This window comes from Staurois parvus, unplaced genomic scaffold (assembly GCF_062004578.1).
Source record: "Staurois parvus isolate SC_StPar_1 unplaced genomic scaffold, SC_StPar_1.0 ptg000486l, whole genome shotgun sequence".
Lineage (NCBI taxonomy): Eukaryota > Metazoa > Chordata > Amphibia > Anura > Ranidae > Staurois > Staurois parvus.
Genome location: NW_028318282.1, coordinates 1,960,151 through 1,986,263, shown reverse-complemented (window position 1 = coordinate 1,986,263; position 26,113 = coordinate 1,960,151). Strand labels below are relative to the sequence as shown.

At 39.9% G+C, this 26,113-nt stretch overlaps 1 long non-coding RNA gene across 1 annotated transcript in view; it reads left to right on the top strand.

The window, feature by feature from the left end:
• The window catches only part of LOC149452263 (uncharacterized), an 88,993-nt gene that overhangs the window by 20,178 nt on the left and 42,702 nt on the right, over positions 1 to 26,113 (top strand). The window lies entirely within an intron of this gene.

Genomic DNA, 26,113 nt, shown 5'->3' with positions numbered 1-26,113 from the left:
TTTAAGCATTGACATCAGCACTGTACTGGTCATTGAATAATGTTTGAAAATTAGTTCTATTTTTACTTATTCTGTTGTGTATTATATAATACACATTAAAAAAATACAGAGGACCTTAATGCAGCTTGCAACTCAGTTTAATTCCAGTCTGCATAGAGGATGGATACCAATCCTTCTTTTACAATAGAGAGACCAATGTATTTGGCCAATACTGCATGCTCTTACGCTCCAACAGCGCAACAATGGCAGCAATTATGATCAATTTTACACTAGCGAAAAAGTTGAAAGGTTCACATGGACAGAACAATATACAAAACAAAACAAAGGACCTCCAGTACACTTTTAAGTTAGCAGCCAAAATAACTACTATTTTGTTGCATCTATTTTTATACCCCTGAAGCCACACTGTCAGGTCTAATTGTAGTTCTTGGTCTTGATCCCATTATTCTTACATAAAAAGTCCCAGCACTTTGGAAATCTGATCATTGAATTAAGAATCCAGAGATGAGCTCGGGCTGTCTTCGACCTCATCTCTAGCTGAATGCTGACTTGCTTTTGGCCAGAGATGTGTACAAAGACCATACCAAGCTCCAGTTGTATAGACTGGCACTGTTAGTTTAACTTCTATAGTTGGGAAGATACTGGAGAGTTTAATAAAACACTACATAGATGAGTTCTTGCTGGAACAAATATTTTAAGCAACAGACAGCATGGATTCATGACAGACAGAAGTTGTCAAACAAATCTGATTTCTTTTTATGAGGAGGTGAGCAAAACCTTGGACAGAGGGGTGGCGGTGGACGTGGTATACTTGGATTTTGCAAAAGCATTTGACACAGTTCCCCACACATGGCTAATGTGTAAGGTAAAGTCTACGGGCTTGGAAAAATCTGTATGTAAATGGATAGAAAACTGGCTAAAAGATCGCATTCAGAGAGTAGTGGTTAATGATTCATACTCTGAATGGTCTAGGGTTGTCAGTGGTATACCCTAGACCCTGGTGTTCAGTGTTGGGACCCTAACTTTTTAATATTTTTAAAATGATATAGGGTCTGGGATTATAAATCCCATTTCAGTCTTTGCAGATGACACCAAGCTGTGCAGTGGAAAACTGTCCTTACAGGATGTCTCCAACTTACAAGCCGACCTCAATGCACTGTTTAATTGGGCAATTATGAGGCAAATGAGATTTAATGTTGATAAATGTAAGGTTATGCACTTGGGGGCTAATAATATGCATGCATCATACATACTAGGGGGAGTACAACTGGGGGAATCAATGGTGGAGAAGGATCTGGGAGTTCTGGTAGATCACAAGCTTAATAATGGCATGCAATGCCAAGCTGCGAGCAAAATCCTCTCTTGTATTAAGAGGTATAGACTCCAGAGAGAGAGATATCATATTACCCCGGTACAAATCATTAGTAACACCTCATCTGGAATATGCAGTTCAAATTTGGGCACCAATTCACAAAAAACATTGGGGAACTGGAGAAAGTACAGAGAAGGGCAACCAAACTGATAAGAGGCATGAAGGCGCTCCGCTATGAGGAAAGATTAGAGGAACTGAATTCATTCTCTCTTGAAAAGAGGAGATTAAGGGGGATATGATCAACATGTATAAATTCATCAGTGGTTCATATAGTGAACTCGGTGTAGAGTTATCCACCCTGAGGTCATCAGAGGACAAGGGGGCACTCTTTATGTCTGGCGGAAAATAAATTTAATCTCCAAATACGGAAAGGTTTCTTCACAGTAAGAGCTGTGAAAATGTGGAATAGACTTCCTCAAGAGTTGGTTTTGGCCAGCACAGTGGATTGCTTTAAAAAAGGCCTAGATTCTTTCTTGGATACACAGAATTTAACTGGTTACTAACATTTTATAGGTAAAGTTGATCCAGGGAGTATCTAATTGCCTCTTGGGGGATCAAGAAGGACTTTGTTTCCTTTCAGGAGCAAATTGGAGAATGCTTTGCTGGGGTTTTTTTGCCTTTCTTTGAATCGACTGTGGGTGTAGGATTAAAACTTTTTTTTTTTTTTTTATGGTTGACCTGGATGGACTTTTTGTCTTTTTTTCAGCTGGACTAACTATGTAACTATGTTCTTCTTAAATATGTTTGCAATTTACTCCAAGGGAACTGATTAAATATGCAAGCATTTTGGTATTGTACCAGTTAATGACACTCATACTGTATGTAGGCAGGTGTCAATGTGTTGTGTTGTTCTGCTTTTTACTACAGTATTATTGTGTTTTTGTTTTAGAGGTTAAAGGTGTGCTGTGGTGTTTCTTTTCCTGCTTTCTTCACTTCCAATTTGAGAAGGGATATATGCAGGAAAAGGTCAGGTTTCAGGGTCTTCTGAGAAAATAGGAGAGTGGCAATACATATGGAGATGTAGTCTCTACACGAAGATTGGGGTCCCTCCATAGAGGGACCCTGATATGGGTTGGAGGGCTGAGTATTATTTATTTTATGGGAACCAAGTACAACCAAAAAGGTACAAACGCCAGAGCCACAGCACATGAGAAAGAGGAGGATGCATAATGTCATATTTATGGATGCTGCACCATCTGCACTACTCTGTGTTTTGATAGAAACAACTGAGGACTGTAGGGAACTAAGTGTAAACCTTCATGTTAACTTTGTGAGTCAGGATGCATGTAATATAAGGGGAAGGTAGAGCAGCCAGCTCAAGAGAGCGAGTGGTGTTGGCTGGGTGACAGAGGCCTGCTGTGGAACAGAACCATCCTAGGGACTAGGCCTGGAATGAGGCCTTGTGATATACCTGAATGTACCTGCAATGGCTCCTCTCCTCTCCTTCAGGCTGAAGAAGGCAAGATCTAAAGTTTGTGAATAGCTGATGGCAGAAATCACTCAATGCTGTATCCCTTAAAATTTCTCTGTAGTCAGTCCCAGAATGAGAGGTCAACAGCAGGTGAAAGGACGTAATCCTTCCATCCTTCCATGTGGGGCCAAGTGAAGTGATATGACCTCCAGACATCCAGGGTGCAAACCCCCATGTTACAAAGGCAGCAAGGCTAACACATACACAATTGAATGAAAAATAACATTGCACCTAACTTGTTTACAGAAATGGCAGTCCAGGCAAGTCCTTAGCAGGGTCTAGACCTGCAGTCTTCTCACACTGCAGGCTGCTGAGTTTTGATAGTCATGATGATATTTCTCCCATTGCAGAGTCCCTTTTCATCACACGTTGTTTGGTTTTATATTATTAAAAGCCAAAACTCCATCAGTGCAATTTGACTCCCAAACTTTTGAGACAGTCCAGTTGCTTAGTCTAACACTGTGCTACATGGTCAGCTAGCTGTTTATTTTGTATTTCTCTAATAGATCAATTATAATCTAACCACATCGATCTACATATCAAAATTTGTTTGTGGATGAACTCTGCAACCACCAACCCCAGATGTGTCCCTTCTCCCATCCCCACTGCTACACAGGTAACATTTACTTTAGGTGCTAGAGGGTTCCATACACACGGTGAGAAACCACTTACTTTCTTGCTGCTGCTGTGAGATTTAATGGGTTAATACTCCAGTGTGTCCAAAGCTAGGTTAGTAAAGTTTGTCATAAAGCTTGACAGATATATATACTGACAGATATTTGCTGGAGCTGGGAAAAATTCAGAAGATATGGCACATTTTGACACAAATGCCAAAGAAACGTGAGGTCAGCAGAGTCATTTATTGTGAATTACGAGGAGTGTTCAAGTCAAAATGGGACTTTTAATTTTACAGGTATAAAAAGGGATGCTAGCGTGGCAGTACTACGTGAAGTAGTAATTGGCAAGTGTGTCCTATTACTGATAGGCGATGTCGTGGGCCAGTCCAGAGACCATTAATCAAGATGGCAGACAACAGTGTTAGTGCATGCATGGAACAGCATTTGGTGATGATGTTTCTTGTGAATGAAGGTGTAAAACCCATAGATATCTGCAGGAGACTTCAAGCACAGTACGGCAATGAGACGCTCAGTCGCAGTAAGAAATTTGAATGGTGTAAACATTTCAAAGATGGCCACACTCCATCAGTGACGATCTTGGCCATGGTGGTTCCAAGACCACAGCAGTCTATCCTGTGAACATTCAGTGCAAGGAAAGCTTGATCCTGGACAATTGACACATTACCTGTCGTGAAGTTGCACAAAAGACAAATCTTTCTGTGGGAACGGTGAACGCAAATGGTGAGCTACTTTGACTAATCAGCTCAATAATATATTAAACGTCTGGACTACCCCACTGAGAGGAAGCTGTTATCATTTTTTTTGCAGCATTTAACCAGTTCACACCCTACCTGGTCAAAAGAGCTGCAGGATGGGGAACTACTATCATGACCATTGAAACTCAGCAACCTACTGTGATGTCTGCAGGTTTGGCCCTCTTGCCAAGAAGGGTGGAACCTGAAAGTGAGACTCAAGAAGTACTCAGTTGTTCCTGATCATTGAATAAAATTGATTGTAAACCTATACATTTTTTAATAAAAAAAAATAAATATTGGTTTTGTACAGAGCAGCCCCAATCCTCCTATTTTCAGGTCCCCTGCTGGTGCTCCTGGCTCCTCACTCCCTGATGAGTGCTCACCATAGTATGTGAATAGCTTATGCTGCTGTCTCTGAGCCTATGAGGAGGGAGAGAGCCAAGAGAGACGCTGCTCTCGAGTATAGCGCTGAGATCGGGCTCAGGAAAGTATAAGTGGAGGGCTGCAAGTAATTTTGCATGCAAATTCTCTGTGCAGAGAATTTTTACCTTCATGCAGAGAATGTCTTGAGGTAAAAACCTTCAGTCTTTAGATCCACTTTGAGTCCAAACATCAAGCACTACAAAAAAAAATGCTCAGATTCTTGATGCTGCTTCAAGAATCTAAATTGGCTAAATGAGGCAGTGGTTTTAAGGGGTTTGTTTCCTTATGTGTAAAGCTACTCCATGTTCATTTCAAATACACATATTAAAAACCCAGATAGGGATCCCTTCTTAGGGTGGTGGTCCGGAATGCAGCCTGCGTGCATTCCGGACCACCCTAAGAAGGGATCCCTGACTGTTATCGACAGTATATGATACAACGCGCTATACCTAAGTGCTTCTGGTGAGTGCGCATTCCTTACATTCATTAGCACACCCACCTGAGGATTCATTCACTGGGATTGTGCTTCATTACCTGGAGATTATCCTGAATATTATTGGGAAGATTTTACAGAGATTTTAATGACAATTTATGTTTCAAAACGCATTTATGTAAGGGGTCATATTCCCATGGGTTTCTTAGGCATCTTAAGAAAACACGCATTTATCATTTTATTGCCTGATTTGAATACTTTAAACTGTTTTTTTTTTTTTTAACGCTGCACTTATTCTGAGAGATTATATAATTTTGACTTTGTTCTATCCAGAAAACTCTCTTCCTGCAGTACAAGATACTTTGTCAAAGTTTGGGAGAATTTCCTGCTATAAAGTGAATACAGCTAAATTCTACACTGTTCCTGTAGGTATCCCTAAATGCAAAGAATCAAGCAAGATATTCCCATATAACTATTGAAAAAATTGTTATTACTTTCGGACACTAGGGGGGAACTGACTGTCACTGACATCCCCAGTGACACTAATACAGTGATCAGTGCTAATAAAAAGCACTGGCACTATACTAATGACACTGAATAGGAAGGGGTTAACATCTGGGGCGATCAAAGGGTTAACTGTGTGCTGTTTTACACTGTGCTGTGTGTTACAGTGTAAGCACACTGCTTTGTATTGCTTGTATGCAGAGCAATACAAAGCAGCATGCTGTAGCTGACAGGACAGAGATCTGTATTGTTTACATATAGACCTCTGCCCCGTCAGTGGTACTAGGCTATCTTTGGGTGCAACCCAGAGATCGAGAGCTGAAGCCGCCGATGGCAGTCCGGGTAGGGCTGTCCCCTACTTGGAAATGCAAAATCATGTGTATATATATGTACTTTTGTGCAGCCATGCCACCCTATAGCAGTATTTCTGCTGTAGGGCGGCGGGCAAGCAGTTAAAGTATGCTACAAGCATGTACGTATTTGGCATTTTGCCCAGTAGAATAAGGACTGGTCAGAGAGGGATCACTTTTGTGCAGTTGGCCAACTTCAACATGTATTCCCATATATATGAGCCAAGAATAAATTGCAAACATTTTTAATGAAATGGTCATGGGTTGCTAAATTCCTACAGATGGCAAACATGATTGTAAACCCCCACCTTGTAAAACAACCCATTAAGTTTAAAATAGAAATGAAAGGTAAAACATTTGTGTACAGATAAAAAAAATACATACAGTATATAAAAAAACGTTATAGACCTGCATATCTTCATACTTCAGTAAATTGCAATATTAGCCAAAGGCATAATATATATAATATAGAATCCAGACTATATGAGAGGAGGTGATAAAGTAAATTTCCCAATAGGAGAATGATCCCAAGCTCCCCAAATGGAGTGGAAAATACCCGAATGCTCATCCACTAAGTCTGTAAGATATTCCATTTCCATTATTTCAGAGATCGCTCCTATGAAATGGTCTTGTGATGGAGTGTCTACTGACTTCCAAAAATGTGGCAGCACCCTTCTAGCAGCTGTCAAAATATGTAGTCCCAACCGTTTAGATGGTAAACCCAGAAGATAATGAAGTGGGTCTAGGGGAAGTGCAACATTAAGTACTTGTTCCAATACCCTTTTGAACCATAACCAATATCCTACAATCCGCAGGTAGAACCAAAGATATGTGACAGTGTACCTACTCCAGCATCTATCAGATAAGCTTGGGCTAATTGCATGGAGTACTACGGGGAACTGTGTGGTCAGTCTTTAATAGGAAAGCAGAGGGACTGGCAGGAACAGCAGGGATTTCACACAAAGGAAGCAATACAAAGAGAACAGGATACTTTTTTATACAAATACTATACAGGGTACAGCAAGCACATATCAGGAATATGAAATGTTGGGTTTACATATTCTTTAAAGAATTCTGACACTACAGAAGGTGGTCAGAGATTCTTTAGAAGATGGTCAAAGATATTCTACAAGGGGATGGTCAGAGACTGCAGAAATGTTACAGGAGATGGTCAGAGATTCCAGACTTATTCATTCAGATGATACAAGGCTTGCTTGCCTGCTATAAGGACCTTAGTTGACATCGGGACCCTGGAAGAGTAACAGATGTGCCTCTCAGGTAATCAGGACCCCAAAACTACTATAAGTGAAAAAGGTGGTTAAAAAAAATCTCCATTTGCAGCATAGCTGCAAAATATAATTGACAATGAAAGGCAGCCAAAGTTATTATGCAAGTACATTTAATTGGCATGTTTACCTTTTTAACTTCCAAAACAGTAAAACATATGCAATTGTGCATTATAAATAGAACACACTTCAGAAAACTATACACACATCGGAAAAAACAATACATAAAGAGATTGTTGGTAGTCAACTTGCCTACTTTTTTCAAATGTCCTTTATTTTTATTATTATGTTATTAATTGCAATTAGAAAATCAATTATCCACTTCAAAACCGGGCACTTTCACATCCTTCCTGCCCAGAACAATTTTCAGCTTTAACCACTGTTGCACTTTGACAATTGCGCAGTCATGCAACACTGTACTCCTGAATTTTTATCAATTTTTTTTCACACTAATACAGTTTTTTCTTTTGGAGGTATTTGATCACCACTGGAGATTTGTTTTTGCTAAACAAATGAAAAAAAAGAAACTGAAAATTTTGAGAATTTTTTTTTTCTGTTATAAGATTTTACAAATAAGTATTTTGACTCCTTCACTGATGTGCGCTGATAGGGTATGATGAGGCTGCACTGCTGAGGCAGCTCAATAGGAGGCACTGATGGGTTCTGATGAGGCGGCACCAGGGGCAGACTGACCATTTGGAAACTCGGGTACTGCCCGAGGGCCCAGGGTCAGTAGGGGGCCCCATGAAATGCCCCTGGTACCTTTTTTCATAGGCTTTTTTGAGTTTGGGCAAGGACACAGGGGCCCCATGATCCCCTATTGATCCCCCATGAGTTGTCAGTCCGCCCCTGGGCAGCACTGATTAGGAGGCATTGATAGGCAGAACTGATCACACTGATAAACAGTACCCTGATTATCAGAGCAGTGCAAACATCCCCTGTCACAATCGCTGATTACCGGATTTTCTCTCTTCGAGTAGTGACAGCGTGAGGAAAGGACTGCGAATAACCGGCAGGTCTATTTACAATGTGATTAGCTGTGATTGGACGCAACTGATGACATGGTAAAGGGCCACCGTAATTGGACACAGCTGATCACAGATTGCGGTAAAGGCCCAAAGAACACAGCTGATCATAGGGTGCATTAGATGGACACACCAGGGGGCGCGGATCTGGGGAAGCATATTGATGCCCTCCTAGAACTGGATGACCGTGCTGTAGTCATCTATTAGGTATAGCGTGGTCAAGAAAAGGTTATACTGCATGTTTCCTTGCAATGCTGAAAAGGTGACATCTATCATCTACTAATCTGAATTAAAATCTTTTGAAATCCTCTTTTTAGACCTGACATAACTTCTCGATTTCTAAGACTGTATATAACTGGATTTAGGAAAGGTATTAACATAGTATATATGAGAGCAATCATTTTGTCATATTCCATAGTTTGAGTGTTTTTGGGGCTAGCATACATAGCGAATGCCGTGCCACAGTAAAGTGTCACCACAGTTATGTGTGAAGAGCACGTCGAGAATGCCTTCCTTCGTCCTGTGTTAGTCTTTAACTTCATGATTGCAATTATGATATTGATGTACATGACAACAACAGTCCCCAGGTTAAACGTAATGGTTAAACCACTACCATAACTATTTATAGTAACTATGAGAGTTATGTCACCACAAGATAGGCTTAACAAAGGAGCCACATCACAGAAGTAATGATTAACAAAATATTTTCCACAAAACAGTACATGTGACATTAGTGCTGTGGGAATTATTGCCTGTGAGAACCCCAGGATCCAGCACATTGAGGATAAGCATTTACATACTCTCCCAGTCATGATGGTGGTATATCTTAGTGGTTTGCAAATGGCCGCAAATCGATCAATGGACATGATGGCCAACAAATACATCTCAGCAATGCCCAAACTGCAGAACATGTAGAGTTGAGCAAAGCACCAGTAGAAAGATATTCTCTTGTTTTTGGTTACCAACATGACTAGAAGCTTTGGTGTTGTAGTGGACACATACCATATCTCCAATAAAGACAGATTAGTGATAAAGAAATACATTGGAGTATGAAGGTTAACATTAAAATACACAACCAAGGTGATTAATACATTTCCAGTGATGGTCAGAATGTAGATGATAAAAGTGACAGCAAACATTGCAAAGCTGTAACTCTGAAGATTAACAAATCCCACAAATATGAAGTCATTAAAATTAGACTGGTTTCCCATGACAAATTGGATTTATGTAGACAAAAAATGCATCTTGTGGAGGCACTGTTTATATATTAACATTTTTATTAAAAAGATGGTGAAACAATCACACAGTAACAAAGGGACAGAGTAGACATCCAAGTATGATCAGGAAATTTGTGTTTATAACATGGATTGCATTTAGAGTCCATTTTAATGTAGGCTCGTAAACTGCACATTAATTTAAAAAAAAGGTTTTATCCCTCTAAAAGGTAGGTGGAGCAAACTTCTACCAAAATCCAGTCCGCCTTGTATCAATCTATGGTCCGCCTTGTATCATTCAGGAATCTACAATAGAAAGAGATGGAAAGAGGGTTGTTGAAGCACTTTATCTGTCAGTCATATGTAGAGGAAGATGTCTAAAATACATAAAAAGTTGATATTTACATAACATACATTGTAAAGGATGAGTTCATGTAACATGTTCATGCTCCTGCAGTGATTCAGTGATCTGAGACCTCTGTGTGACAGCAGTGTGGGGAGAAGTTCCCCGTAACACCTGTTACTTTTTGAAAAGAGCTTGGCTTGGTGGGGGACCTGGTCCACATGACCCCATCATTCATTCACAGAGTTCTGTGAATAAATCAACTACAGTGTGTCAAAACTGGTTGCAGTTCTACACAGTGCTATACTGTGGTGATCTATATTTCATTGTGAATTCCCCCCATTTTCAGAGATCCTTAAACCTAACTGTTATTTTTAGGGCTTTTTTTCTACATTAGCAGCAAGAAACCCTACAATCCTTGCAACCGTTTTTGTGTTGGTTGCTTAGCCTTTTAAGATATATAGTATATACAGTGTACACAATACGAAAATATCCGCTTATCCATTTACAGGCAGAGGCTGCTGATAACAGGGGTACCTTCAGCAGCAGAAACATTGTGCAAGGTCCACAGTTTGGTCCCAGTTTGTAGATTACATGGCTCTTGCATATTTGTCAGTGCTGGAAGCATGGGCGTATCTACTGAGAGGCAAACAAGGCAGAAGAAAGGACTTGTTGAGCAGTGGCGGACTGAGTCATGCAAGGCCACTATTAGAGTGGTACCACCGGTTCTCCTGTAGGTGGCCCACACAGCAGGAGGATCGGTGTGGTGGGGGAGGGCATTTGCAGAACGTTGCCCTATGTATCTCTCCCTCTAGCAGCTGAAAGCTGGTTTGAGGTTTCTCCTGCCGGCTTTCTGCTGATGGAGGGAGAGACAGACCTGGCTGGATGGAGGGGTGCCCTGGTGTTCCTGAGTGTCCACACTCCGCTGAGCTCCTTCCCCCACCCGTACTCAGAGCCAGGACCAGGGGACAGCCTGGAGCAGGGAGAGGAGAAGTGGCTGACAAGGTGAGCTGTGTTGTGTTCTCTGGGCTCTCACTCCTGTCATCTATCCAGCACATGACACTGATAGATCGTCCTCCCCTCCCACATTTCCTGCTGGCCGCAGATCAGCAGCCCTTGGAGGAGGGGGGGAGGGTAATCATACTGTATGTATACAGTCCTATACAATCTGTGATCATGTATCATGTGCTGGATGGACGATAGGAGGGAGAGCCCAGAGAACACAATACAGCTCACCTCCTCCCATCTCTTTCCTTTCCACTTTTTCTAGGAAGTGTAATGTGGATTTTGGGAAAGGGGGGGTACTTGCTAGGAGCAATATGTGCTAGTAGGGGAGAGAGAGGGAGAGAGAGAGTGGGGGGGAGAAGGGGAGAGGGAGAGAGAAAAGGAGAGGGGCAGAGAGGGAAGAGCGATGGAGAGAGGGGGAAGAGAGAGAATCATATATATACACACTCATTGAACTCTCGCTCTCTCATTGGGGGTGCACAATTTTTGTGTTGCCTAGGGCTGCGCAAAATCTAAATACACTACTGACTGGAGGAGCAGAGCAGGAACATGTTGCTGTATGTATCTAAAGAAATAATGTTGTGAACCACCTGCGTAAACTAAATGTGGATCTCCTTATCTGTAATTTGTGTGTACACCAAATATAATATTATAGTGACTTCTAGCTCCTGCTAAACACCAACTTGTGTTCCCACAAATGATGCAAAATGTAAATCATAAGAGTGTAGCGCTGCTGTAAACAATGCAAACCAAATGTGTGTGTATATATATGTATATGTATGTATGTATGTGTATATGTATGTATGTGTATATGTATGTATGTGTATATGTATGTATGTGTATATGTATGTATGTGTATATGTATGTATGTGTATATGTATGTATGTGTATATGTATGTATGTATGTATGTATGTATGTATATATGTATATATATATATATATATATATATATATATATATATATATGGTGAAAGTGACAAAAACCCCTCACATCTATATTTCTGGAGGAAAAGAAATGTAATCTCCAAACATGGAAAGGTTTCTTCACAGTGAGAGCTGTGAAAATGTGGAATAGACTCCCTGAAGAGTTGGTTCTGGCCAGTTTAGTGGATTGCTTTAAAAAAGGCCTGGATTATTTGTTAGATACACAGAATATAACTGGATACTAACATTTATAGGTAAAGTTGATCCAGGGAATATCTGATTGCCTCTCGGGGGATCAGGAAGGAATTTATTTCCCAGCAGGAGAAAATTGGATCATGCTTTGCTGGGTTTTTTGCCTTCCTCTGGATCAACTGTCGTTATAGGATCATAACTTTTTTTTAATGGTTGAACTGGATGACCTTTTTTTGTCTTTTTTTCAGCCAGACTAACTATTAATTATAGAATACATGACCTTTTCCCTTTATGCATATAAAACCAAACACGCTACCAAATAAAACAAAGTTCATAAATCAGTCCTTTAGGAATAATTCTTGAAAAGAGTAGTACTAATCCATGTGCATATTAATACCACACTGTTGTGAATCATATAAATAAAACTGTGCTTCAGAACACCTTGTGCTTCCTCCAGGCTCACAGAACTCTCACCTCCAATACATACAAATCAGCATGTATGATCAAATCCTCCATCACTCCACTTCCACCTCCGTCCACAGAGGTCTCCCTTGGAACATTAATTCACATCTCTCAGAGATATAGGAGGTATTGTTCCTTTAAGCACATATACATACATATATACAGTTGTGTTCAAAATAATAGCAGTCAGACACCACTAACCTGATCAATCACTGTTTTTGGTAGAAATGATATTTCTACATGGCAAATAATTTACTAGCAGGTGTAGTAGAGTAATAGAAATCCAACAGACCCAACAGTCATGACATGCATGCTGCTGATTCTGTGTAATTGAATCACTAATTGAAAGGGGCATGTTCAAAATAATAGCAGTGTGGAGTTCTATTAGTGAGGTCATTCATTCTTTGAAAAACAGGTGGCAATTATTGCCCTTATTTAAGGAAGGAAGGCAGCAAATGTTGTACATGCTGGTTACAGTGCATTTCTCTCTGAAAATGTGAGGAAAATGGGTCGTTCCAGACATTGTTCAGAAGAACAGCATACCTTGATTTAAAAAGTTGATTGGAGAGGGGAAAACATATAAAGAAGTGCAGAAAATGATAGGCTGTTCAGCTAAAATGATCGCAAATGCTTTAAAATGGCAACCAAAACCTGAAAGAGGTGGAAGAAAGCAAAAAACTACCATTCAAATGGATAGAATAACCAAAATGGCAAGGACTCAGCCAACAATCAGCTCCAGGAAGATCAAAGAAGGTGTAAAGTTACCTGTGAGTACTGTTACAATTAGAAGACGCCTATGTGAAGCCAAGCTATCTGCAAGAAGCCCCCGCAAAGTCCCACTGTTGTAAAAAAGACATGTGCTGAAGAGGTTACAATTTGCCAAAGAGCACATTGACTGGCCTAAAGAGAAATGGCGCAACATTTTGTGGACTGATGAAAGTAAGATTGTTCTTTTTGGGTCTAGTGGCCGGAGACAGTTTGTCAGACGACCCCCAAACACTGAATTCAAGCCCCAGTACACTGTGAAGACAGTGAAGCATGGTTGCGCAAGCATCATGATATGGGGATGTTTCTCATACTACGGTGTTGGGCCTATTTATTGCATACCAGGGATCATGGATCAGTTTGAATACATCAGAATACTTGAAGAGGTCATGCTGCCTTATGCTGAAGAGGAAATGCCCTTGAAATGGGTGTTCCAACAAGACAACGACCCCAAACACACCAGTAAACGTGCAACATCTTGGTTCCAGACCAACAAGATTGACGTGATGGAGTGGCCAGCCCAATCACCGGATCTTAATCCAATAGAAAACTTGTGGGGTGACATCAACAATGCAGTTTCTGAGGCAAAACCAAGAAATAGAGAAGAACTGTGGAATGTAGTCCAATCATCCTGGGCTGGAATACCTGATCACAGGGGCCAGAAGTTGGTTGACTCCATGCAACACAGATGTACAGCAGTTCTCAGAAACAGTGCTTATACAACTAAATATTCATTAAGTGATTCAAAGGAAAGCAAAATCTTCAAACGTTTTTCTGTTTATATAGTGAATGTTTGAGTTTGTAAAGAAGAATACAAAACTGCTATTTTTTTGAACAGGCTAATATTCACTTTTCTTCAATTTTTTTTAAAGGAACAACACAAATTTGATATATTTTTCTTCATGTTTTGATTTGGAATAGAATGTGTAGTGTTCCCAATGCATTTGTGTGTATGGAAATAAAAGCTATTAGAAGTATTTTGAGCTTTATTCACTTTTTTCAACACACTGCTATTATTTTGAACACAACTGTATATGGCCGAGATTTTGCTCTCAACAAAGTAAGCACAAATAGAGAGATCCCATAGTGTAGTAATAACTTAAAGCCAGCAAATGTATTAAAGAATTGCACTTACAAAATATAATATGTTAGAAACCATGTATGAGAATTGGATACCTGACTTACTTGTGCATCACCTCCGGTCCGCGTTGTCACCACTTATGCCCTATGTGTAATGTCATGATCAGGGGCGGACTGACACCTCATGGGGCCCCCGGGCAATAGGGGATCATGGGGCCACTGTGTCCTTGCCCAAACTCAAAAAAGCCTATGAAAAAGGTACCAGGGGCATCTCATGGGGCCCCCTACTGACCCTGGACCCTCGGGCAGTGCCCGAGTTTTCAAATGGTCAGTCCGCCCCTGGTCATGATCATTGCATAATGTCAAACTATTTGTTTAGCTTTGTACACTTTTTAGAATGGGGTACCCCAAGATTGTGCAGAATTTTAAAGGGTGCCTTGACTTAAAAAAGGTTAAGAAACATTGATTTATGGAATGCACATTTCTAAGCATAACTAAAGTCCCTTTTAGTATAGTGACTGGAATTGGATCTTGTTTAGACTGTGATGCACAAACCCCATAATGGAAATAAAATACTTCATTTGCCTTCTCTGACTGAGTCAAATCCTCTTTTACTAGTACTTCACATGCTCCCCCTCCCCGGCACTGCAGATCACAGTGGGAGGGTTCAGCAAACAGGGCAGAGCTGTCAATCCATATAGCAATGGACTGGATCAGAAGACTAGATGTGGCCAAGCTACACGCTTGGGAATCATCACTATAAACTTTGCCAACTCTGTCTGAATTCAGCACTGTTGTCAGATCACCATAGGGGGCTGCATTAGATGGACCTCACTAGCAAGATCAATGCGCGTTTGTAAAATATTGCAGGGAGACTATGAGAAAATTGCACAGATGCACATATACTGTAGCTGAGTCCTGCAGCATATGCATATAATTGTTTATAAATGTGAGACCATAGTTTAAGTTGTCCTCAAACATTGATAAACAAACTATTCTAAACTATTCTATTCTACATAGAGGATTACCAAAATTGTAGACAATCTGCCTTAATTTTTATTAAAAGTTGCTGGTGGTATATGACATTGTTCCTCCTTGGACAATCCCCATATTTTCCAAACTATCCTGAAGAATGTGTTTAAGGCAGTGAGAATCACAAGAAAGTGTCCTGACAATTATTCCAGAAATGCTGATAACTATTTTTTGTGTGCCACAATCCCTATATAGTACCAGGGTATCTGAAATTTAAACTCAGACTGCATGCTAATTTACAGACCATACGATAATTAGGATGAAATTGCGATAGGTAACTATAACAGATTGCATTTTCTACACTCCTAGCTGTATAGACTGTCTTCAGCCAACATCTAGAATATTGGCAATAACAAATAATCACTATGCTGAACCTGTCCAAGAAGAAAATGTATTATCTGTATAAGCAACTAGAATAACTGAAAAGCCTAAAACCCTTAGACCTTGACTGATACGTTTGGAACCCCTAGACGTTGATGTAACTTTGGAATCCCTGTTGTGTACTATTAGTAGAATTTTTTTGCCTCCAATATTTAGCATTTTACTTTATTTCCTTTTGTGCTGTCTTACTATGCATGCCCTTGTGTTCCCATCCATCATTTAACTTATTTTTCTAAGTTTGATTTTTTTTTAGCACTATAAAGTTCTCATGTTCAGTGTACCTACCTTATCTAATCCCCTATAATGGCAAAGTATAACAATAGTGTGCAGTAATAGTATTTATAGCATACAGAAGGTACCGTTAGATGTCTGTCAAACAACTGGAAGAATGGTAAATGTATTGCTTGGTATCTCATGGGATATCCATATCAGGTAATTATAAACAATTTAATGAATCCACTGAGTCTTGTTGCAATGTTTTTAATGTGTTGGATAGTTGGATATTTATTAGTAGAACTTACTGTACATGTACAATTGTAAATACAGTATATGAGAATGGCTTATTTTAAATCAATTATGTATCAGCCATTTGATAGTAAAGCTGTTCTTTAAAGGACATTTTTATTTAATACAGAAAAATGGGAAAACATGCAAATGTGGACACTTGCTCTTGTTACCAGTAGTAGGTTTACCCTTGCTTTGATGATATCTGGTCTTACCTCCTGCTTTGTCTCTGAGATTGAGTCTTAGTCTGCTTATCAATGTTTGCACTCTTGATTAACACAACATACACTCAAGAGTGACCCATTTTTCAAATAGTATTCCTTGGAAAAAAGTTTTGTGAATCTTGGGTGAAAACAGACCCCTTAAACGATTATGCACTTATCTGCAGAGCTCTTACATGAAGTCTAGATCTGCTGCTTGGACCTCCAAAAATGCAAATCCTACTTTCCTCCTCCCTCTATTGGACAGTACTTGAACCTGGACAGATACCAAGCACTAGGCTTTCTGAACAGACACCAAGCACTGATTGTGGGGCATGGATGAATGAATACACATGCAGAGAAAAAAAAAAGTACCAGGATTTTCACCAGGGTTGCAGTGACCTTTAGGAAAAAGATGTCTGCTTTGCAACATCACTGTTTGTTGCTCAGTACAGTGCTGATGCCAGTGCTTAATGTGTGAAAATTGCAGTTCTATTTTTACTTATTCTTTTGTATATTATATAATACACATTTAAAAAATAAAATTACAGAGGACCTTTAATGCAGCTTGCAATTCAGTTTAATTCCAGTCTGCATAGAGGATGGATACCAATCCTTCTTTTACAATAGAGAGACCAATGTATTTGGCCATTACTGCATGCTCTTACGTTCCAACAGAGCAACAATGGCAGCAATTCTGACCAATTTCACACTAGTAAAAAAGGTGAAAGGGCCACATGGACAGAACAATATACAAAACAAAGGACCCCCAGTACACTTATTTAAGTTAGCAGCCAAAATAACTAAACTACTATTATGTTGCATGTATTTTTATACCCCTGAAGCCACACTGTCAAGTCTAATTGTAGTTCTTGGTCTTGATCCCTTTATTCTTACATAAAAAGTCCCAGCACTTTAGAGATCTGATCATTGAATTAAGAATCCATAGATGAGATTGAGCATTCTTCAACCTCATCTCTAGGTGAACGCTGAATGCAAGTTCAGAGTTTGGCCAGAGATGTGTTCACAGGACATACCAAGCTCCATTTGTATAGACTGGCACTGTTAGTCAAAAGCAGACAAGGGCGCACTCTCATCGTGCATTACCGTGGTACACCACATATTTATAAAACAAATAGATGTATACTCACAAACCCAAAAGCGAATAAAAACAGAACAGGTGGTCCACGACAACAGAACAATATAATACTGCACCCTGCATTGGGATAAGCTGATGCGTTTCTGGAGACAAACCCCCTTCTTCAGAGCTGAAGTGTATACCTGCTGATCCGACATATATACAAAGTGTGCTAAAGAGGTCAGAAAAAACCACCCCCCCTGCACACATGACAGCCCAATCACAAAGGGCCAATCAAATACAACTCCAAAAAGAGGAGAGAGAAGAAAAAACAAACAAAAAAAAAAACACATCAATAAATATTTGAGGAATACTCACTTGCAGCACCATCAATGATTCTTGTAATTCTTATTATTCTTAGAATGTTTTCACAAATCACAATCAACTGCACAAGTTGATATATGGTGATAAACGTTTATGTGTAATAGATGAATCGTGGATCTAAAAATTATATTATTGATACGTGATATACGTGGTGTACCACGGTAATTCACGATGAGAGTGCGCCCTTGTCTGCTTTTGTCCACCAGTACCCAGATTTCCCAATCTTAGAAGGGCTGCACCTCACCATTTGGCATTCAGAATACCGTTTAGTCTGCATGAAGATTTGAGCGCTGGCTTTGTTTGTTTTTAGACTGGCACTGTTAGTTTAACCATTTACCGCCCGGCCTATAGCCATTTGGCGGCCGCAAAAATGCATTACCTTTGCGGGGTGTACGCCATTTGTGCAGTTGCAGAGCCGTGCAGCGGCACGATCTGTCACCTGCCGTATACCTCAGACACGGTCGATGACAGATCTGAGTACCGGCCCCTGTTGCAAGTACCATGTGACCTGCTGTGACCAATCACAGCAGGTCACATGACAGTTGTATACAATGGATGGCTTCATTCATGCCATCTATTGTATACTAGTGTCTAGCTGTGAATGGTCACAGCAGGTCACATGCACATGTCATGTGATTAGCTGTGGCCAAATCACAGCTAAGCACAAAAAAAAAAAAACCTGAATGAATCGGTCATTCAGGTAAATGCTTGCTTATAGCAAAGTAATTCTTTGCTATAGGCAAATTGTGTAAAAAAAAAAAACAAAAAAAAAAAAATATATATATATATACTGATCACTTCCCCAAAGTAGTACAATGTTACTATGGTAACATTGTACTACTTTGGTCATAGTAAAATATGAAAAACAAATCTTAAAAAAAATTAAAAATGTAATAAATAAAAAAAATATATATTTTTTTTTCATACTGTCACCAGTCAGTGTCCCTGTTCACCGCCATGCCAGTTATACGATGACGCTGTACTGCACTGGTGACAGTATGTAAAAACAAAAATAGTGAAAATAATTTTTTTAATTTTTTCATTCTCCGAAAAATTATGACAAACAAATACAACTTCAAAAAACTCGCCATGCCTCTTATGAAGTACGTCGGACTGTCTTCTTTACAAAAAGGGGTCATTTGGGGGATATCTGTACTGTTCTGACATTCTTGGACCTCAAGACATTAGATTGGCTGTCAGTACTTCAGGATTGATCAATATACAGATCTATACCATAGTTTGTGAACTCTATAACTTTCCTACAAACTAAAAAATACATCCTAATTTGGGTTATTTTCACCAAAGACATGTAGCAGAATACATCTCGGCCTAAATTTATGAAGAACAATTATTTATTTGTAAACTTTTATAACAGAAACAAAGAAAAACGTGTTTTTTTTCAAAATCTTTGGTCTTTTTTTGCTAATTTAGCAAAAAATAAAAACCCCGGCGGTGATTAAATACCACCAAAAGAAAGCTCTAGTTGTGTGAAGAAAACGATAAAATTTTAGTTTGGGTACAATGTTGTATGACCGCGCAATTGTCATTCAAAGTGTGAGAGCGCTGAAACCTGAAAAATGGCCTGGGCAGGAAGGTGTAAAAGTGCCCGGTATTGAATTGGTTAATTACTGTAGTTGGGAAGATACTGGAGAGTTTAATAAAAGACCACATAGATGAGTTCTTGCTGGAAAAAATATTTTAAGCAACAGACAACATAGATTCATGAAAGACAGAAGTTGTCAAACAAATCTGATTTCTTTTTATGAGGGGGTGAGCAAAACCTTGGACAGAGGGGTGGACGTGGACATGGTATACTTGGATTTTGCAAAAGCGTTTGACACAGTTCCCCCCACACAGCTAATGTGTAAGGTAAAGTCTATGGGCTTGGAAAAATCTGTATGTAAATGGCTGGAAAACTGGCAAAAAGATCGTATTCAGAGAGTAGTGGTTAATGATTCATACTCTGAATAGTCTAGGGTTGTCAGTGGTGTACCCCAAGGTTCAGTGTTGGGACCCTTACTTTTTAATATATTTATAAACGATATAGGGTCTGGGATTATAAATCCCATTTCAGTCTTTGCAGATGACACCAAGCTGTGCAGTGGAATAACGTCCTTACAGGATGTCTCCAACTTACAAGCCGACCTCAATGCACTGTTTAATTGGGCAACTATGTGGCAAATGAGGTTTAATGTTGATAAATGTAAGGTTATGCTCTCGGGGACTAAGAATATGCATGCATCATACATACTGGGGGGGTACAATTCGGGGAATCAATGGTGGAGAAGGATCTGGGAGTTCTGGTAGATCACAAGCTTAATAATGACATGCAATGCCAAGCTGCGGTTTCTAAAGCGACCAAAATCCTCTCTTGTATTAAGAGGTATAGACTCCAGAGAGAGATATCATATTACCCCGGTACAAATCATTACTAAAACCTCATCTGGAATATGCAGTTCAATTTTTGGCACCAATTCACAACATGAACATGGGGAACTAGAGAAAGTACTGAGAAGGGCAACCAAACTGCTAAGAAGCATGGAGGAGATCAGGAAAGATTAGAGGAACTTAAATTATTCTCTCTTGAGAAGAGGATTAAAGGGGATATGATCAACATGTATAAATACATCAGCGGTTTATATAGTGAACTTGAGGTCATCACAGAGGACAGGGGGGCACTCTTTACGTTTGGCGGAAAAGAAATGCAATCTCCAAATACAGAAAGATTTCTTCACAGTAAGAGCTGTGAAAATGTGGAATAGACGCCCTCAAGAGTTGCTTCTGCGCAATGGATTGCTTTAAAAAAAGCCTGGATTCCTTCTTGGATACACAGAATATAACTGGATACTAACATTTATAGGTAAAGTTGATCCAGGGAATATCCGTTCGCCTTTGGGGGATCAGGAGGGATTTTTTTCCCCCTGCAGGAGCAAATTGCATCATGCTTTGCTGGTTTTTTTGCCTTCCTTTGGATCAATTGTGGGTGTAGGATTATAGGTTTTTTTTTGTTTTTTTTTTTTTTGGTTGAACTGGATGGACTTTTGTCTTTTTTCAGCTGGACTAACTCTGTAACTATATTCTTAAATATGTTTGCAATTGACTCCAAGGAAACTGATTAAATATGCAATGCAAGAATTTCGGTATTGTACCAGTTAATGACAACACACTCATACTGTATGTAGGCAGGTGTCAATGTGTTGTTCTGCTTTTTACTACAGTATTATTGTGTTTTGTTTTAGAGGTTAAAGTTATGCTGTGGTGTTTCTTTTCCTGCTTGCTTCACTTCCAGTTTGAGAAGGGATATATGCAGAAAAAGGCCAGGCTTCGGGGTCTTCTGAGAAGATAGAATGGTGAAAATACATGTGGAGATGTAGTCTTTACACAAAGATTGGGGTTTCTCCATAGAGGAACCCTGATATGGGTTGGAGGACTGAGTATTTATTATTTCTTTTATGGGAATCAAGTACAACCAAAAAGGTACAAACACCAAATTCACAGCATTTGAGAAAGAGAAGGATGGATAATGTCATATTTATGGATGCTGCACCATCTGCACGATTCTGTGTTCTGATAGAAACAACTGAGGACTGTAGGGAACAAAGTGCAAACCTTCAAGTTAACTTTGTGAGTCAGGATGCATGTAAAATAAGGAGAAGGTAGAGCAGCCAACTCAGGGGAGCAAGTGGTGTTGGCTGGGTGACAGAGGCCTGCTGTGGAAAATAACCCTCCTAGGGTCTAGGCCTGGAATGAGGTCTTGTGATGTACCTGCAATGGCTCCTCTCCTCTCCTTCAGGCTGAAGATAGCAAGATATAAAGTTTCTGAATAGCTGATGGAAGAAATCACTCAATGCTGTATCCCTTAAAATTTCTCTGTAGTCAGTCCCAGGATGAGAGGTCAATGGCAGGTGAAAGGACGTAATCCTTCCATGTGGGGCCCAGTGAAGTGATATGACCTCCAGCCATCCAGGGTGCAAACCCCCATGTTACAAAGGCAGCAAGACTAACAAATACACAATTGAATGAAAAATAACATTGCACCTAACTTGTTTACAGAAATGGCAGTCCAGGCAAGTCCAATACATTCCTCTAGCAGAGTCTACACCTGCAGTCTTCTCACACTGCAGGCTGCTGAGTTTTGATAGTCATGATGATATTTCTCCCATTGCAGAATTCCTTTTCAACGCACGTTGAGTTTGGTTTTATATAATTAAAAGCTGCAACTCAGCAGTGCAATTTGACTCCCATACTTTTGAGGCAGTCCGTTTGCTTAGTCTAACACTGTGCTACATGGTCAGCTAGCTGCTTATTTTGTATTTTTCTAATAGATCAATTACAATCTAAACACATCGATCTACATATCAAAATTTGTTTGTGGATGAACTCTGCAACCACCAACCCCAGATGTGTCCCTTCTCCCATCCCTACTGCTACACAGGTAACATTTACTTTAGGAGCTAGAGGGTTCCATACACAGAGTGAGAAACCAAATTACTTTATTGCTGCTGATGTGAGATTTAAAGGATTAATACTCCAGAGTGCCCAATGCTTCTGAGGTTAGTAAAGTTTATCATAAAGCTTGACAGATATATATACTGACAGATATTTGCTGGAGCTGGGAAAGATTCAGAAGATATGGCACATTTTGACAAATGCCAAAGAAACATGTGAGGTCAGCAGAGTCATCTATTGTGAATTACAAGGAGTGTTCAAGTCAAAATGAGACTTTTAATTTTGCAGGTATAAAAAGGGATGCTAGCGTGGCAGTACTACACGCAGTAGTAAGTGGCAAGTGTGTCCTATTATTGATGGGCAATGTTGTGGGCCAGTCCAGAGACCGTTAATCAAGATGGCAGACAACAGTGTTAGTGCATGCATGGAACAGCATTTGGTGATGAATTTTCTTGTGAATGAAGGTGTAAAACCCGTAGATATCTTCAGAAGACTTCAAGCACAGTACGGCGATGAGATGCTCAGTCGCAGTAAGAAATTTGAATGGTGTAAAAGTTTCAAAGATGGCCATACTCCATCAGGGACAATCCCAGCCATGGTGGTTCCAAGACCACAGCAGTCAATACTGTGAACATTCAGTGCAGGGAAAGCCTGATCCTGGATAATTGACTCATTACCGGTTGTGGGAACGGTGAATGCAAATGATGAGCTACTTTGCCTAATCAGCTAAATAATATATTAAACATCTGGACTTCCCTACTGAGGGGAAGCTGTTGTCATCATTTTTTCTGTAGCATTTAACCAGTTCACACCCTACCTGGTCAAAAGAGCTGCATGTTGGGGAACTACTATCATGACCATGGAAACTCAGCAACCTACTGTGATGTCTGCAGGTTTGGCCCTCTTGCCAAGAAGGGTGGAACCTGAAAGTGAGACTCAAGATTGTTTCTGTAATCTGTCATCTGTAAATGTTATGTTCATTTTTCACTGATACTATGTCAAGAGCTTCAAATGTCCTTGGAGTCACTGCAAATTAATTTAGGATGAATTGTGAATCACTTAAAAACATGATCATTGAATAAGTGATTGTAAACCTATACTTTTTTTTAATAAAAAAAAAATAAATATTGGTTTTGCAGCCCTAATCCTCCTATTTTCAGGTCCCCTGCTGGTGGTCCTGGCTCCTCACCCCCTGATGAGTGCTCACCTTAGCATTCCAATAGTTTATGCTGCTGTCCCCGAAAGCTTGTCCTCAAAATTGTATGTTATTGCAAATAAAAAAAGTATCACGGACAGTACTCATTGTTCCTGATCATTGAATAAAATTGATTGTAAACCCATACTTTTTTTAATAAAACAAAAATAAATATTGGTTTTGCACAGAGCAGCCCCAATCCTCCTATTTTCAGGTCCCCTGCTGGTGCTCCTGGCTCCTCACCCCCTGATGAGTGTTCACCATAGTATGCGAATAGCTTATGCTGCTGTCTCTGAGCCTATGAGGAGGGAGAGAGTCAAGAAAGACGCTGCTCTTGAGCATAGCACTGAGATCGGGCTCAGGAGAGTATAAGTGGAAGGCTGCAAGGAATTTTGCACGCAAATTTTCTGTGCAGGGAATTTTTACCATCATGCAGAGAATGTCTTGAGGTAAACACCTTCAGTCTTTTGATCCACTTTGAGTCCAAACATCAATCACTACAAAAATAAATGCTCAGATTCTTGATGCTGCTCCAAAAATCTAAATTGGCTAAATGAGGCAGTGGTTTTAAGGGGTTTGTTTCCTTACGTGTAAGGCTACTCATGTTCATTTCAAATACACGTATTAAAAACCCAGGGAGATACAGCTGAATTTCTTCACCAGCTGCATCTACCCACAGTGAATGCAGAAGCTCTTCGACAGCTTAATAAACCAATTACTACTATGGAAGTATTAACAGTGATCAAAAAGTTTCCTTTACATCTCCTGGGGCTGGAGTATCTACTGACTTCCAAAAATGTGGCAGCACCCTTCTAGCAGCTGTCAAAATATGTAGTCCCAACCGTTTAGATGGTTTTGGAATACCCCTAAAGGGTAAGCTCAGGAGATAATGAAGTGGGTCTAGGGGAAGTGCAACAATAAGTACTTGTTCCAACACCCTTTTGAACCATAACCCAATATCCTACAATCCGCGGGCAGAACCAAAGATATGTGACCGTGTACCTACTCCAGCATCTATCAGATAAGCTTGGGCTAATTGCATGGAGTACTACGGGGATCTGTGTGGTCAGTCTTTAATAGCAAAGCAGAGGAACTGACAGGAACAGCAGGGATTTCACACAAAGGAAGCAATACAAAGAGAACAGGATACTTTTTCATACAAATACTATACAGGGTACAGCAAGCACATATCAGGAATATGAAATGTTGGGTTTACATATTCTTTAAAGAATTCTGACACTACAGAAGGTGGTCAGAGATTCTTTAGGAGATGGTCAAATATATTCTACAAGGGGATGGTCAGAGACTGCAGAAATGTTACAGGAGATGGTCAGAGATTCCAAACTTGTTCATTCAGATGATAAAAGGCTTGCTTGCCTGCTACAAGGACCTTAGTTGGCATCGAGACCCTGGAAGAGTAACATCTGTGCCTCTTAGGTATTCAGGACCCCAAAACTACTATAAGTGTAAAAGGTGGTTGAAAAAAAATTCCATTTGCAGCATAGCTTCAAAATATAATTGGCAATGAAAGGCAGCCAAAGTTATTGTTATGTAAGTACATTTAATTGGCATGTTTATCTTTAACTCCGAAAACAGTAAAACATATGCAATTGTGCATTAAAAATAGAACATACTTCAGAAAACTATACACACATCGGAAAAAACAATACATAAAGAGATTGTTGGTAGTCAACTTGCCCGCTTTTTTCAAATTCCCTTTATTTTAATTATGTTATTAATTGCAATTAGAAAATAACCAATTATCCACTTCAAAACCGGGCACTTTCACATCCTTCCTGCCCAGAACAATTTTCAGCTTTAACCACTGTTGCACTTTGACAATTGCGCAGTCATGCAACACTGTACTCCTGAATATTTTATCAATTTTTTTCACACAAATACAGTTTTCTTTTGGAGGTATTTGATCACCACTGGGGATTGTTTTTGCTAAACAAATGAAAAAAAAATTGTTTGAGACAAAAAGGTTTTTCTGTTATAGGATTTTACAAATAAGTATTTTTACTCTTTCACTGATCTCCGTTGATAGGGTATGATGAGGCTGCACTGCTGAGGCAGCATAATAGGAGGCATTGATGGGTTCTGATGAGGCGGCACTGCTGAGGCAGCACAATAGGAGGCACTGATGGGCACTGATGGGCACTGATAGGCAGCACTGAGGACACTGATCATCAGTGCCCTGATTAACAGTGCAGTGCAAACATCCCCTGTCACAATCGCTGATTACCGGTTTTTCTCTCTTCGAGTAGTGACAGCGTGAGGAAAGGACTGCCAATAACCAGCAAGTCTATTTACAATGCGATTAGCTGTGATTGGACGCAACTGATCACATGGTAAAGGGCCACTGTGAGATTGAACACAGCTGATCACATATTGTAGTAAAGGTAAAGGCCCAAAGAACACAGCTGATCACAGGACACATTAGATGGATGCACCAGGGGTGCGGATCTGGGGAAGCATATAGATGCCCTCCTAAAACTGGATGACCGCGCTGTAGCCATCTATTAGGTATAGCGTGGTCAAGAACTGGTTATACTGCATGCTTTCTTGGAATGCTGAAAAAGGTGACTTCTATCATCTACTAATCTGAATAAAAATCTTTTGAAATCCTCTTTTTAGACCTGACATAACTTCTCGATTTCTAAGGCTG